At 43.7% G+C, this 16,296-nt stretch overlaps 1 long non-coding RNA gene across 1 annotated transcript; it reads left to right on the top strand.

Annotated features, from left to right (window-relative positions):
* Window positions 1-2,835: 2,835 nt before the first annotated feature.
* Window positions 2,836-15,591, top strand: LOC129653680 (uncharacterized). The gene is made up of 3 exons (XR_008715198.1): window positions 2,836-3,681; window positions 13,887-13,987; window positions 15,273-15,591. It is a non-coding gene; the product is annotated as an uncharacterized LOC129653680 (long non-coding RNA).
* Window positions 15,592-16,296: the final 705 nt, after the last annotated feature.

Genomic DNA, 16,296 nt, shown 5'->3' with positions numbered 1-16,296 from the left:
GGGGAAACTGTAAAACTCCAATGAAAGATACCAAAAAAGAAATAGGTAAATGGAGAAATATCCCAAGTTTAAGACTCATTATTGTCAGGATGTCAGTTCCTCCCGACTTGATCTATAGCGTTAATGCAATATCAGTTAAAATGCTAACAAGTTGCTTTGTGGATATCAACAAGCTGATTCTGTGGTTGATTTGGAGAACCAAAAGACCCCGAGCAGCCAGTACACTCTTGAAGGAAAAAGAACAAATTTGGAGAACTGACACTACCCAACTTTAAGATTTACTTTACATTAATAAGGCAGTATTGTTGAAAAAATAGACTAAATAATTAATGAACAGAATAGAGAGCCCAGAAACAGACCACATAAATACAAGCAAATGATCGTTGACAGAGGAGTAGAGGCAACACAGAGGAGCAGACAGCCTTTTACAAGAGATACACTGGAATAGCTGGACATCCACACGCAGAAAATAAATCTAGACACAGGCCTCGCACACTGCACAAAAATTAATCCAGAATAGATCGGAGACTTAAATGTGAAACACAAGCTGAAAAGCTCCTAGAAGATACACAGGAGGAAATCTAATGACCCTGAGTTTGACCTTGGGCATGGAGAAGATGGTTTCTGTACAACACTCTAGGCACAAAAGAAATAATTGATAAGCTGGACTTCAGTATAATTAAAAACTTCTGCTCTGTGAAAGGTAATGTCAAGACAATGAGAAGATAAGCCACTGACTGGGATAAAATATTTTCAAAATACCCATATGATAAGCAGCAGGAATTTCCATTCATTGCTGGTGGGAGTAAAAAATGGTACTGCCACTTTGGATCACATTTTGTAAGTTTCTTACAAAACTTGTTGTTCAGTCACTCAGTCATGTCTGACTCTTTGCAACCCTGTGGAATGCAACACACCAGGCTTCCCTGTCCTTCACTATCTTTCTGAGTTTTCTCAAACTCATGTTCATTGAATTGGTGATGCCATCCAACCATTTCGACCTCTGTCGTCCCCTTCTCTCCCTGCCTTTGATCTTTCCCAGCATCAGGGTCTTTTCCAGTCAGTCAGCTCTTCACATCAGGTGGCCAAAGTATTGGAGCTTCAGCATTAGTCCTTCCATAGGACTGATTTCCTTTAGGATTGACTGGTTTGATCTCCTTGCTGTCCAAGGGACTCTCAAGAGTCTTGCCTAACACCACAGTTCAAAAGCATCGATTCTTCAGCACTCAGCCTTCTTTATGGTCCAACTCTCACATTCATACATGATTACTGGAAAAGCCACAGCTTTGACTAGACAGATCTTTGTTGGCAAAGTAATGTCTCTGATTTTTAATATGCTGTCTAGGTTGCTCATAAATTTTCTTCCAAGGAGCAAGGGTCTTTTAATTTCATGGCTGCAGTCACCATTCTCAGTGATTTTGGAGCCCAAGAAAATAAAGTCACTGTTTCCATTGTTTCCCTATATATTTGCCATGAAGTGATGGGACCAAATGCCATGATCTAAATTTTTTGAATGTTGAGTTTTAAGCCAGCTTTTCCACTCTCCTCTTTCACCTCAAGAGGACCTTTAGTTACAAAACTAAACATGCTTTTACCATAGCATCCAGCAATCACATTCCTTGGTATTTACCCCAAAGAATTGAAAATTATGTTCACACAGAAACCTGCATGTGGATATTTATGGCAATTTTATTCATAATTGCCAAAAATAGAGGCAACCAAGATGTCCTTCAGTAGGTGAATGAATAAACTGTGATCCATCCAGACAATGGAATATTATTCAGCTCCAAAAAGAAATGAGCTATCAAGCTATGAAAAAACATTGAGAACTTCAGTGCATCCTATTAAGTGAAAGAAGCCAATCTGAAAAGGTTGAATACATATGATTCCAACTACGTGACACCCCAGAAAAGGCAAACCATGGAGGTAGTTAAGAGATCATAGTGGCCAGAGGCTGGAGGAATGAGGGATGAATCAGTGGAGCACAGAGGGTTTTTAGGGTGGGGGGAGCTACTCCGTATGATACTCTAACGTTGGACGCATGTTGTCATACATTTCCCCAAACCTGTAGAATGTACAGACAAGAGTAAGCCCTGATGTAAACTCTGTATTTGGGGTTATAATGATATGTTATGTAGATTTATTGATTGTAACAAACTATCTGGTGGGGGATGTTGATAGTGGGGAAGGTTGTGTGTGTCAGGGGTGGGGGGAAAGGGATATATGGGGAATCTCTGTACTTTCAGCTCAACTTTGCTATGAACCTAAAACTGCTCTAAAAATAGTTTATTAACTAAAAATAAGTAAGTCCAAGAGGGATGAATGGAGTACAAGATACATGGCAGAACATGGCAGAGGAGGCAGGATTTGAAGAGACAGTGATACTTTTCTAAAATTCAAGGAAAAAAAAATGAACCTTCACGTTGAAAGTATGTTCCAAAACATACAAAGAGCAGAATATATACAAACCTGAATTCATGTCAAGATACCTCACAGTAGAATAGCAACATATCCAAGATAAAAAGAAAAATATATAGTTTAAGTTGCTCATCTGAAGAGAGAAATCAGATGACTTACAAAGGAATCTAATTAGAATGAGAGTCAATTTGTTATCAACAGTCTCTGTTAGGAGTAGGAATTCAAAGATTAACACAACGTGTGTTGTGTGTCTGTGTGTGTTTGTGTAGGATGTGTGGCTGGGCCACCATGAGATAGGATAAGAGGGTGGGGGAGACAGTTAGTGGTCAGATGATGAGCTTGCTTTTGGATGAGCCAGGTGCAAGGAATCAAGACCAGAGGAACAGCAGGATGGTCACATGGTCAAGTGCGGCCATGGAGCCCCCATGGGGTAGTGACCACATGGGCCACCATACAACCCACTGGTGTGGAGTACTGGGTGCATCTGTGCTCTGAACCACCACGCAATCCCTGTTCACATGAGTTTTCCAGGCCCTAATGGCTTGGCAGGATCTGAAGTGGTCTGGATGAATGTGTGTAAAGATCTCGGTAGAAAAGGGGGGATGAGGAGAGAGGAGAACGGCAGCAGTGGAGGCAGGTACTGGGGACTGGACATCCCTGAGCTGGAGCATTCTGGACACCTCATCTCTGCAGGCACATCTCTGTGAATTCTTTGTTCAGAATAAAAATGGTAGCAATCTATGACTGTGGTAGACAGAATTCTAAGATGACTTCCTGATACTCCTGGCATCTGGTGTACCCATACATTTCCCCAGTTATTCATCGAGATACTGAAGTAAAGCCTTGCCAATGTAATTAAGACCCAAATCAGCTGACCCTAACATAGGGAGGTTATCCAGGTGGGTCTGACCTAACCACCCGAGCCTAGGGAAGTCAGAGATTCAAAGCAGATCCATAGAGGAATTGGACTCAGAAGAAAGTCTCTGCTGCTGACTTTGAAGATGGAGGGAGGCACGTGATAAGGAACACAGGGAGCTCTGGATGCAGGACAGCCAGCAAGGAAGCAGGGACCTCAGTCCTATAACCGAAAGGACCTGAATTCTGCCCACACAGGCAGACCGAGTCAGGAGCAGGTTCTCCCCTGCCCCTGTGAGAGCCTCAGCCTGGGGACCATCTCAATTTCACCTTGTTGCCTGAGTGGAGAACCCAGTCATACCAGACCCAGATTTCTCCCTACAGAAGACTTCGAGATGCTAAGCCTAGGTGGGTTAAAGTCACTCGGTGTGGTCATTTGTTACACAAAATAGGAGAATAATCCAGGGATAGTGATGATGATAAAGAGAGAGAAGCTGCAGGAACGGCTGGAGCAGAGGAAGGGCTGGGGCCACCTGTGTTATCAGCACAGTCTCTTGACTCATGCTCTCCATCCCTGAGCTCAGCCTCGGGCCCCGATTCTGCTCTCGGTCACGTCTAGCAGGCTCTGGAAGGGAGGATTCCGACCTGATTAGTGACGGAATATCTTCCTTTTGTCTGGGTTTCCCTCTTGGTCTTAGAACAGAGGCCCATGCTGTTTTTCCACTGATCCTTTCTCTAATAAGTGTGCCGACCCGAAACAATTGACCTTAAAAAATAAAAATAAGTAACCAGCTCCCAGAGCCCTAGCTGGCAGCATTAGCATTCTCCCGTCTCGCTGGCTGTGTCCTGGGAGTCTCAGAGAAATGAATCTTGTTATTAGTGTGTCACCAGTGACTGCTCCTGATGGCTCCTTCCTGCCTGCCGCAGCTGCCAAGCCTGGCACAGGTGTCATGAGGCTCAGGCTCCTCGGGGTGGCACGCTGAGCCGTCAGCCCCAGGCTCAGAACAGGCTGCTTGGATTCCCCAGTCAGAGGCGCCTCCATCTCGATGTTTCCAGAAGTTTCTGTCAGACAGCGGATAAGCCATTATCATGAATGGTGATAAGACACACCATTCAAGCCTTCACATCGTGTCTTTTCATTGTGAGATACATCCTTCACACTGAGGAGCACGTACATCGTGTGTGCACAGTTTTTAAAATAATAAAGTGACCACCAGTGTGAAAGGAAAGACACGTATTGCCAGCACCCCAGTTTCCACACACAATGCCTCTTCCCCTGGGGAAGATAATCGTTACGCTGATGCTCGTGACAATGACTCCCTTGCCTCTGAAAGTACGAGTTAATGCATCTAGGTATGCCTGGACGGCAACTGCCGGGTTTTGCCTGCTCGCAGACCTGTCGGAAATGGAAGCGTACCCTAGTGCATCTTGTTCCTTTACTCAGTATTATGTTTCTGAGATTGGTTCATATGATTTATCATACAACTGTAGTGTTTTCATTTCCATAGCTGATTTGCACTGATTTTCTACCACAATCTATTTATTCTCATGACGGTGGACATTTAATTTAGCTCGTTTTTACAGTTTGGCTGTTTAAACCCACTCTTGTGAACATTCTGGTATGTATACACTCGGCAGGAGGGTTTATGTTGGGGGAGGGGAGGGCAAGAGGCAGGAGGGTTTATGTTGGGGCGGGGGAGGGCAAGAGCACCAAGTTGGATGGACACAGCATGTGTGTCTTGAGACTCCCTCGATGATGTCAGACTGCTTTCCAAATGAGATCCAGATGCACTGCCATAAACGGTAGGTGTGATTCCCAATTCTTTGCCAGCACTTGGTGTATTAATTTTCTGTTACTATATGCAGTAGAATTACCACAAATGTGGTGGCTTTAAATAATTTAAATTCATTCCATCGTTCAGTCTTCCTGAGCCAGAGTCAGGGCACAGATGACCAGACTCTCTGCTCAGGGCTGGCCTGGATTTGGGGCTCACTTGACTCTTGCCTTCTCTTCCCAGCTCCCCTGGCTGCTGGTAGCGTTCTTCTCCTGAGGCTGCAAGGCTTGTGAAGCCTGCATTTTGAAGGCCCAAGGGGGAGGATGCTTCTAATTCTGCCTCCTTCTGAAGGAGCCTCCTATTAGGCAGGCCCACTGGGACTAGATCCCTTTTGATTAACTGGAAGTCGGTGGGGTCCTTAGGTTGCTTCTGTAGCTTGATTCCTGTGAGTAATTCTGCAGTGAACGTGGGGGTGCAGATATCTCTCTGAATCAGCGCTTTTGTCTCCTTTGGATAAATACCCAGAAATGGTACTGCTGGACTATCATAATTCAATTTTTAATGTTCTGAGGAATATCCGTACTGTTTTTTCACAGTGGCTGTACCAGTTACACTCCCACCAACAGTGCACAAGAATTCTGTTTTCTCCCCATCTCTGCCAATATTTGTTATCTCTTGTCTTTTTGATAATGGCCATTCTGACAGGTGTGAGGAGTTATCTTCTTGTGGTTTTGATCTGCATTTCCCTGATGATCAGTGATGTTGAGCATCTTTTCACGTGTCCGATGGCCATCTGTATGTCTTCTCTGGAAAAATGTCTGTTCAGATCCTTGGCCCATTTTTTAATCAGACTATTTATTTATTTATTTTTGCTATTGAGTTGTATCATATATTTTTGATATTAACCCCTTACTGAGTATGTAGTTTGCAAATATTTTCTCCCATTTGGTTGTCTTTTCATTTTGTCGATGGTTTCCTTTGCTGTGCAGAAACATTTAGCTTAAGGCAGTTTGTTTATTTTTGCTTTTGGAGCAAAAAAAAAATCATTGCCATGTTTGATATCAAAGAGTGTGCCACCTATGTTTTCTTCTAGGAGTATGTGGTATCAGGTGTTACATTCAAGTCTTTAATCAATTTTGAATTAATTTTTAATTATGGTCGAAGATGGCCATCTAGCTTCATTCTTTTGCATGCAGCTGCCCAGTTTTCTCAACACCATTTATTGAAGCGACTTTCCTTTTCCTATTGTATACTTTTGCCTCCTGTGTCATAGATTAGTTGACTATATATGCATGGGTTTACTTCTGGCTTCTCTATTCTATTCCATTGATCTACATGTCTGTTTTTATGCTGATGGATAAAGAAGACGTGAGATCTATCTATCTTATCTATTAATGGACTATTTTTCAGCCATAAAAAGAATGGAATCTTGCCCTTTGTGACAACATGGATAGCTCTTGAGGGTGTTAGGATAAGTGAAATAAGTCAAATAAAGAAAGACAAATACTGAATGATTTCATTTGTATGTGGAATCTAGACAAAACGGACAAACAAGTCCAGCAACAGGTATAGAGAAGATATTGGTGGTTGTCAGAAGAGCAGGGGGTGGGGGCAGGCAAAGTGGATGAAAGGAGTCAAAAGATGTAAACTTTCAGTTAAAAAATATTTCATATGCTCCTCATTGGTAGATATTTCTCTGACCTGGTTGAGCAATATTATTTAAAAATAACATTGTATGATATTTTTCAGTGCTTATTCTTATTCAGTGCCAGCTGTTTATACACAGTACCTCTGTTACTATACTTAAGCCCTTCAGAATAGCTACTGTGAATTTCTCCATTTTACAGATGAGGAAACTGAAGCTTAGATAAGTTAAGCAACCTGACAAGGTCCTACAGGAATTGCTAATTGGAACCAGCTTTGCATAACTTGGGAGCCCATGTTCTCAGAACCTGAGGAAGTCTAGCACACTGCTTCAAGGGGAGAGATTTGCTCAATGCCATGTTAAAGCACAGATGCTTTCATAAGCCTTTTATGATGAAAATACTGTTTTTATGGAGAAGAGTAACTGTCCATGTGTGCCCTGCCCTTCCTCCACCTAGCGTCTTATCTCCCCTCCAGTCTACCCAATACACTGCTTTTAATCCCTCTCCTCCAGTGTCTGAGTTTACATTAGCCTTGCCCTAGAGCCTGTGGGATCAACTGGGAACCTGGCGCCTAAGGCCTTTCTCCCATCTTTAGGAGTCTGATTCCAAACCCCTTTCCAGTCTCACCTCCCGCAAACCCTCCCTTCTGCCCCTTGAATAGGATGGGAACATGTTGTACCTAGACCACTGTCCCTAGCTGTAAACCCTAGTCTCTTTCCTTTTCTCCCAAATTCTACTAGGCTTTGAAGACCCACTTAAGTTCCTACTTTCTGGATGAATCACCCTTTAACCTCTCTGTCCCAGGAGATCTTTCCTCCGTCTTCTGAGTTCTTATATCCTTTAGAACTTTTACCATTTGATCTCTAGGCAGTCCTTCATTATAATGCTGCTTACATGTCCACACGTCTCAGTGAAATCATATTCACATAGCTAGTTAGTGAATCTCCTGAATCTTTCTCAGTTCCTACCTTATTCAGACTTCACATGGCACCTGATAATGTTAAGTGAGGAATCATTCTTATAAGTTTCTTCTTTGTCAGTTTCTATGACATCTTTATTCCCTAGTTTGGATTCTCATTTGCATCGATATCCAAAACACCTGTTCTTTGGGAGTCTGCCTTTGGTCCTTTTCTCTTTCACCCTGTACTTCTATGCATAACTCCTTGAGGTCAAGGACAGCACCCTGGAGACTAGAAGCTTGCATTCCTGGTGAGCTCCCATAGTGCGAGAGGCAGTGCTCACCGTGGGAGGAAGGCAGACTGATGCTCGTGGACGGCACAGACACGATCTCTAAGTGACAGGTGGAAGTGCGGTGCTTTCTGGAGAAGTCTCTCTTAGGAATTTCTCTTTTCTGGGATTTTTTTTTTCCTTTTGACTTGGGGTGTGTCTGTGTGGGGAATGCTAGTTATCTTCAAATATTTAAAATAAATATTTTGAAAGCTCTCATGACTTTAGTCCTGTTCATGCATTTCAGATTGTCTCAGATCTATTCTGGTCCATCGCTTCTAAGATAACCAGAGCTCTATCTCTGACTTGGCTCCCCAACCAGACATAGAAAGTTAAATCAAATAACTCATATTTGGACACAGATTGTCTGTCTTTAATAAGTTTCCACATCTCATTTGATCTTCATTAGAATACTCTGTGTATAAATTCATTCACTAAAAATATTTCTTGATCCAGGCGCTGTCCATAGTGCTGGAGGAGCCATGGAGAACAACTCTTGGCTCGGGTTAGCTGAGGATATGTTAGAATGAGGATAGCACCTGCTGCCCTCATTCCCATGTGAAGCTGAGGATGTGGAGGCTCTGGCGAGTTACAAGGTTTCTAAATGCTCCTCTGTTGGTAAATGAAGGAGCTGGAACCCTCTTATCTCAGGTCCATATTCCACCTATTACACCACCTTGCTAAGTGACCCACTGAACTCTGAAGTTCAGTGGAGATGCGCTTTTATTGCCACATGCAGTTTGCAAGTTTTGTCTTTTTTCTGAAAGACAAACACAGAGGAGTAGAACCAACAGTAACATCTGAAGCAAGTACTTAGCTTTTTCTTTCAAGTTCTTTCATGCTGAATGGCCCAGGTTCCAGGGAGCTCTTTCCAGGAATGACACCTGGACTCCTCAGCCTCTGATCACTGACATACTTTCCCTGGAGCAGGGTAGAGGGCAGGAAAGTGCGGGAAGTTTGCCAACCCTATCTAGCTCACATGCTACTGGTTCTCTCTGAGTCCCAGGTGACTAGCTGCCTGGGTCTCCACCCCACTCCTTGCTAACTTTCCTCTGAAGAAAGCAAAGGTTAACTGAGCTCACACAGCCAGGTGGATGCCCGGATTCGCTCTCCCTGGGGCTAATTATGGAACCACATTAGATAAAAGTCAACATATGTTGTGAAAGGCACTGCGTATCACTGCTTGACAGTTTCTAACAATGTGCTCATGTAACAGCTGTCAAAGGCAGTGCTGGAAAATGAGTAATATGTTGATTTATGTATATCAGATCTGTCCTGTGCTCTTTGCTGGAGCAGACTGGGCTCTGTGGGTGGAGACTGGGTGGGGGGTGGGTGCGGAGGAAGGAAGGAAATTCCCTCATCTCCAGAAGTGCCTGGAAGGAATGGCTGAAGCCTGCAGCAGCTGTTACTTTCTGGGGTCCTTTGGAGAAAAATTGCCAAGGGGACATCTGCTGCTTTTGCAACAGTGGAAAGAGTGAAGCCCGGACCTCCTAAGGTGATGGGGCTGCTGAGGTCACATCCTGTATGCTCCTTGGCCTCTGGACGGGGCTGAGAATGAAGCTGACACTCTGAACAGCTGTTGGAAAAGGGGCCTTCTCTTGAAGTAACCACTTTGGATTTTCCCTTATTATAGTTGGGGCATTTTCTTAATGACCAGCTCAGTTTTCTTATTTGTTTTGTAAATATCTCATTTTATTTCCAGACTACATTGAAAGAGAATGTAAAGTCCATTTTCTCTTGCAAACGCTGTCTCCATTTTCTGCATTGTTTTCTCTTGAGGCCATTCAGAGGGCCCACTCATCTCCCAAAGGGCCTGATCAGTACACGGGGAGATCACTTACTGATCTCACTAATGCAAGGAGCTGCTGCCTTGGGAACCTCCACGAGTTTCCAAATTTACCATCAGCTCCTCTCTCTAACCTCACTCTCTTGCCTTTGCTAAACTGTTCACTCAGTCATAGCATTTTCCTCTAAATGCTAAGGGACTTAGTAAGAGAATTAGGCCTAAAACACAAAGCCAGCCCCTGAAAGATAACAGAGAATTGAAACTTTGAAATGATCACTGAGTGTGTAGTTTGGGGGGGCTCTCATGAATAAACAGAAACAGATATTCTACTTACCTGTTGGTACTTGTTGGCACAAATGTAGAAACTCCCTGATCATTTCTGTGGCCTCCAGAACAGCATCCCCCACAATGAGATGGGAGGTGAGGTCTAAAACACATTTGCCTCTTATTTAAGGTAGGAAATACTGATCTACAAAGTAGGCTTGAGGCTCTTCCTGTGGGTCTGAGTGCGTGAGAAGTGGGGCGTTGTTTCCCCTCTCAAGGTCATGGCACTTATTGTGTTGACAAAGGCACAGCCCTGCTCCCTGGTCCACACACATTGCAGCTGCCATGCTGGCTGGCAGGAACCTGGGGATGTCAGATGTCCCTGTCCTTCCCACCCCTAAATCCTGAAAGCTGCCTCCATGGGACAGGTCTTGTCAGGCAAGCGTACCTCCCGCTCTAAATTCAGTGAGTTCCCAGGGGTGTCCAAGTCATCTCCAAGCATAGCCAAACCCCACAACAGAATCCACTTCTAGCAGTCTAGGACATGGAGATGCCGCCTGCAAACCCCTCCTGATCACTGAGATGCTCTAGAAGTAGCTGACGGCATAGCCAGCTAATGAGGTTCATGGGCATTGCACACTTGCTCAGCCAAGGATTTAGAGAGAAGTAGAGAAAAATTTGCAATAGACCAATGGTAATTAAGGAAGCCAACTCAAAACTTCAGTCTGCAAAAGCAGAGACATGTAATGAAGTGAGCAGCAGCGAGCTCTTCGCTCCATGATCCATTAGACCTTTCAGAGATCCAGATCTGCTCTTGGAAGCTGGCCTCTTTTGGGGACCACAGCATCTCTGTTTAACCCATCATCTCACGATGATCACAGAACTTGGTTTATACCAACTCAATTACAGTTGTTATGAAAATAATCTTAGCCAAGCATACAGGAATCTCAGGAGCAGTTAGGAAGAATCTGCTGTAGCAGTCTCTCAAAAATCACCTTTCCTTATTAGTGATCAGCAAAATATTTTAGATTCAAAGGTTCTACAAGTTTAAGACAGCAAAGTAATAGGGGGTGGTGGAAAGAGTGCAGAATTCAGAAACAGAGTTAGAGTACTGGCTAGTAGCTATGAGATCTTGAGCAGTTAATTAACACCTTGAAGGCTTCATTTATTTAATCTATACAATGGGAATAATATTCACAGCTGCTTTAGGAAAGTGTGGCAAGGTTAAGTCAAATAGTGAATGTATAAGAGCTCTTCAGATTAAGTTTCAACTTGATGTGTTTTCTCTCTTCTAAGATGCATTCCCCTTGTGTTTGAATGTTTCTAAAATCAGGATGTTTCTTATAATCGACATATTCAGTGGCAGTATTTTCCTTTTTCCCATAAAAAGTTATTAACTTGTTGGCATGGCTTGGAATCCATGGCTTTTTAGAGACATGAACACAAGGTAGTTCAGTCAAAAGACATTAGATGTATCACTTTTCATTTGGATATTTAGAGTCACCTATTCATATGGTGTTCGGTTCAGTTCAGTTCAGTCGCTCAGTTGTTTCTGACTCTTTGCGACCCCATGAATCGCAGCACGCCAGGCCTCCCTGTCCATCACCAACTCCTGGAGTTCACCCAGACTCACGTCCATCGAGTCAGTGATGCCATCCAGCCATCTCATCCTCTGTCGTCCCCTTCTCCTCCTGCCCCCAATCCCTCCCAGCATCAGAGTCTTTTCCAATGAGTCAACTCTTCACATGAGGTGGCCAAAGTGCTGGAGTTTCAGCTTTAGCATCATTCCTTCCAAAGAAATCTCAGGGCTGATCTCCTTCAGAATGGACTGGTTGGATCTCCTTGCAGTCCAAGGGACTCTCAAGAGTCTTCTCCAACACCACAGTTCAAAAGCATCAATTCTTTGGCACTCAACCTTCTTCACAGTCCAACTCTCACATCCATACATGACCACAGGAAAAACCATAGCCTTGACTAGACGGACCTTTGTTGGCAAAGTAATGTCTCTGCTTTTCAATATGCTATCTAGGTTGATCATAACTTTTCTTCCAAGGAGTAAGCGTCTTTTAATTTCATGGCTGCAGTCACCATCTGCAGTGATTTTGGAGCCCAAAAAAATAAAGTCTGACACTGTTTCCCCATCTATTTCCCATGAAGTGATGGGACCAGATGCCATGATCTTCATTTTCTGAATGTTTTAAGCCAACTTTTTCACTCTCCACTTTCACTTTCATCAAGAGGCTTTTTAGTTCCTCTTCACTTTCTGCCATAAGGGTGGTGTCATCTGCATATCTAAGGTAATTGATATTTCTCCCGGCAATCTTGATTCCAGCTTGTGCTTCTTCCAGCCCAGCATTTCTTATGATGTACTCTGCATAGAAGTTAAATAAGCAGGGTGACAATATACAGCCTTGACGTACTCCTTTTCCTATTTTGAACCAGTCTGTTGTTCCATGTCCAGTTCTAACTGTTGCTTCCCGACCTGCATACAAATTTCTCAAGAGGCAGGTCAGGTGGTCTGGTATTCCCATCTCTTTCAGAATTTTCCACAGTTTATTGTGATCCACACAGTCAAAGGCTTTGGCATAGTCAATAAAGCAGAAATAGATGTTTTTCTGGAACTGTCTTGCTTTTTCCATGATCCAGCAGATGTTGGCAATTTGATCTCTGGTTCTAAAGCCTTTTCTAAAACCAGCTTGAACATCTGGAAGTTCACGGTTCATGTATTGCTGAAGCCTGGCTTGGAGAATTTTGAGCATTACTGTACTAGCGTGTGAGGTGAGTGCAATTGTGCAGTAGTTTCAGCATTCTTTGGCATTGCCTTTCTTTGGGATTGGAATGAAAACTGACCTTTTCCAGTCCTGTGGCCACTGCTGAGTTTTCCAAATTTGCTCAAAAACGACAGAATGATCTCTGTTCATTTCCAAGGCAAACCATTCAATATCACAGTAATCCAAGTCTATGCCCCAGCCCGTAACGCTGAAGAAGCTGAAGTTGAACAGTTCTATGAAGACCTACAAGACCTTTTAGAACTAACACCCCAAAAAGATGTCCTTTTCATTATAGGGGACTGGAATGCAAAAGTAGGAAGTCAAGAAACACCTGGAGTAATAGGCAAATTTGTCCTTGGAATATGGAATGAAGCAGGGCAAAGACTAATAGAATTTTGCCAAGAAAATACACTGGTCATACCAAACACCCTCCTCCGACAACACAAGAGAAGACTCTACACATGGACATCACCAGATGGTTAACACTGAAATCAGATTGATTATATTCTTTGCAGCCAAAGATGGAGAAGCTCTATACAGTCAACAAAAACAAGACCAGAGGCTGACTGTGGCTCAGATCATGAACTCCTTATTGCCAAATTCAGACTGAAATTGAAGAAAGTAGGGAAAACCACTAGACCATTCAGGTATGACCTAAATCAAATACCTTATGATTATACAGTGGAAGTGAGAAATATTTAAGGGACTAGATCTGATAGATAGAGTGCCTGATGAATGGAGGATTCGTGACATTGTACAGATGGAGGTTCGTGACATTGTACAGGAGACAGGGATCAAGACCATCCCCATGGAAAAGAAATGCAGAAAAGCAAAATGGCTGTCTGAGGAGGCCTTACAAATAGCTGTGGAAAGAAGAGAAGTGAAAAGCAAAGGAGAAAAGGAAAGATATAAGTTTCTGAATGCAGAGTTCCAAAGGATAGCAAGGAGAGATAATAAAGCCTTCCTCATCGATCAATGCAAAGAAATAGAGGAAAACAACAGAATGGGAAAGACTAGAGATCTCTTCATATGATGTAGTCGCCACTTATTAAGTTGCATTTCATTATTTGCAGCAAAACGCTAACTAGTGCTAACACTTTTCTACAAAATTTCCACTTGCTCTGAATTCTATTTGATTCCACAGTTGGCACGATACTTGCTGGGCAACATTGCCGCCGGGCATGTTACTGTGGAGTGGCGATAGCTGGAACCTGCTCTGCAATGGGGCCACCTGTACTGACATAGGTCAGTTGTGTAGCAGGGCCACCTTTACTGATGTGGGTAAGCTGGTCTGGACGGCTTGGGCAGAAAAGCCCACCGCAGCTCTGAGTTGGCGGAGATCTAAAGAAAGAGCCCTGTGAATGAAGGCTGTGTTACTATTAAGAGGCAAGGTCACTTAGACACCAACACGCAGGTTGCTGTGTATTAACTTGCATGCAGACTCTTTCTTGTACCTGATTGTAGCATCTTATTTTCAAACACTTGCACTGTGTTGATAAGCTTACTTTCTCTTTGTATCATTTTCAGCAGGTTTTTGTTGTCTTTTATGAGGCTAATTGAGCAAAGGAAAAAGTAAAAGGGACTTGATGGAGATACATTATCCTGGCTGGATTGTAACTATTCCTGAAATAAACAAAACTTTTAAGATAAAACTGAAAAAGTGCGGGTACCCACTTCTGAAGCCTTCTCACCTCCCCTTGGGAGGGATAAAAACACATCCCACTTACAGCATGCCTTTTTCTAAGGCCCTTTCTGGTTTCCCCAAGTAACCATTGTCTAAATAGAGTAGCTTCTATGAAACTGTACGTGTGGTGGGTGGTCCTATACATATTCATTAGTAAAATGTAGATAAGGCACTGATCCATGAGTTTTTTTTTTTTTAGTTAAAGATATGGTTCCGGCAATAAAAAGTTCAATTTTGATCTACTGGGTAGAGTCCATGTAATTCTGAGATCATGATCCTGAATTCCATCCGCTCCCATCCTTTCAGAACTTGAAAAATATATTAACAAATTTGGCCCAAAATGAAGCTGGGAAGACAGAAATGAAGCAATAAATACTGGTAGATGCCAAGTTCAGAATTCATCTGCTCCTGTTGAGGGCCTCATGGTGTTTGCAATGCAAATCTCAGAGTCATGCCTTAATCATTACCGCAGGGAGACAATTAGGGTTAAAATATAGATTTCTAGATAACGAGAGCAAATAATAAATAAACACACAAAACAAAGAGAGCTAATGTGACTCATTTATAGAAATGCTGTGTTCAAAGCTCAAAGGGTCTTTGTAGCCAGGAGATGGGCTTTCTGGAGGCAAGACTGAGTAACTTGGCTCTGGACTTTTAATTCATAAATTATCACTTTAATACTTTCTTGAATTGAGAGAGATATGGATTTGATTTTTGTTTTTTTTTTTTTTGCTCTGGATTTTATGGAGGGAAGATGGGGATATCCCCTCAGGGCAACGGGTTTCAGGGCGGTGCCCTAAAATCAAGGCACATGAGTTGTTTGATGTTTTCCATTTTATATTTCAGGGGTTAAGCACTTAGACCCTGGTATCAGACAGACCCGGCTCAGTTGACTCAAGCTCCGTGGCCTTGGGCAAATTACTGAGTTGCTCCAAGAACTCAGGCTGGAAGGCTCCTCATCCAGATGGTTATCACTCTCACGGGCTTGTGGGAGTGCAAAGGAGGGGGTGCGTGTGAAACAGTCTGTCATGGCTGATGCCGCTCATCAGGTGGCTCTTCTTTCCCAAGACCCCTATTGCTGCTGCTGCTGCCATGTCTCATCAGTCGTGTCCGACTCTGTGACCCCATGGATGGCAGCCCACCAGGCTCTACCATCCCTGGGATTCTCCAGGCAAGTACACTGGAGTGGGTTGCCATTTCCTTCTCCAATGCATGAAAGTGAAAAGTGAAAGGGAAGTCGCTCAGTCGTGTCCGACTCTTCATGACCCCCATGGACTGCAGCCTACCAGGCTCCTCCATCCATGGGAGTTTCCAGGCAAGAGTACTGGAGTGGGGTGCCATTGCCTTCTCCGAAGACCCCCCTTAAACCTTTGCTTTTCATGTCCCTCCAGCCACTTTCTTAGTCAGAACCTCGCATGATGGGTCTCTGCTGCTCATGACCATGCGTTGTGGGGGAAAAGTGGACATTGTGACTAGGGATCACATGGACCTTCCCTCCTTCCCACGCTGGTAACATCAGCTGTCCTGGGGGTCATTCATCCGTTCACTCAGAGACGAGTGCTTCTGAGGGCCTCCCGGGAGTCCATGCCACCCCAGATGGGAGTTCAGAAACAGGGGTTCCAGGCTTGGTAGGGCCCTGACTGTGCCGTCTTTGCTGTGTCACTGCATGTCCCGGGCCTTACTTCTGTCCTTATGTAACAGTGTGTGTGTGTGTGTGTGTGTGTGAAAGTCGCTCAGTCATGTCTAACTCTTGCAATCCCATGGACTATGCAGTCCATGGAATTCTCTAGATCAGAATACTGGAGTGGGTAGCCTTTTCCTTCTCCAGGGGAGCTTCCCAACCCAGGGATTGAACCCAGGTCTCCTGCAT

Source organism: Bubalus kerabau, chromosome 5, assembly GCF_029407905.1.
Source record: "Bubalus kerabau isolate K-KA32 ecotype Philippines breed swamp buffalo chromosome 5, PCC_UOA_SB_1v2, whole genome shotgun sequence".
NCBI classification, from domain to species: domain Eukaryota; kingdom Metazoa; phylum Chordata; class Mammalia; order Artiodactyla; family Bovidae; genus Bubalus; species Bubalus kerabau.
The sequence above is the reverse complement of the archived record's forward strand: the minus strand, read 5'-3'. Positions and strand labels throughout refer to the sequence as shown.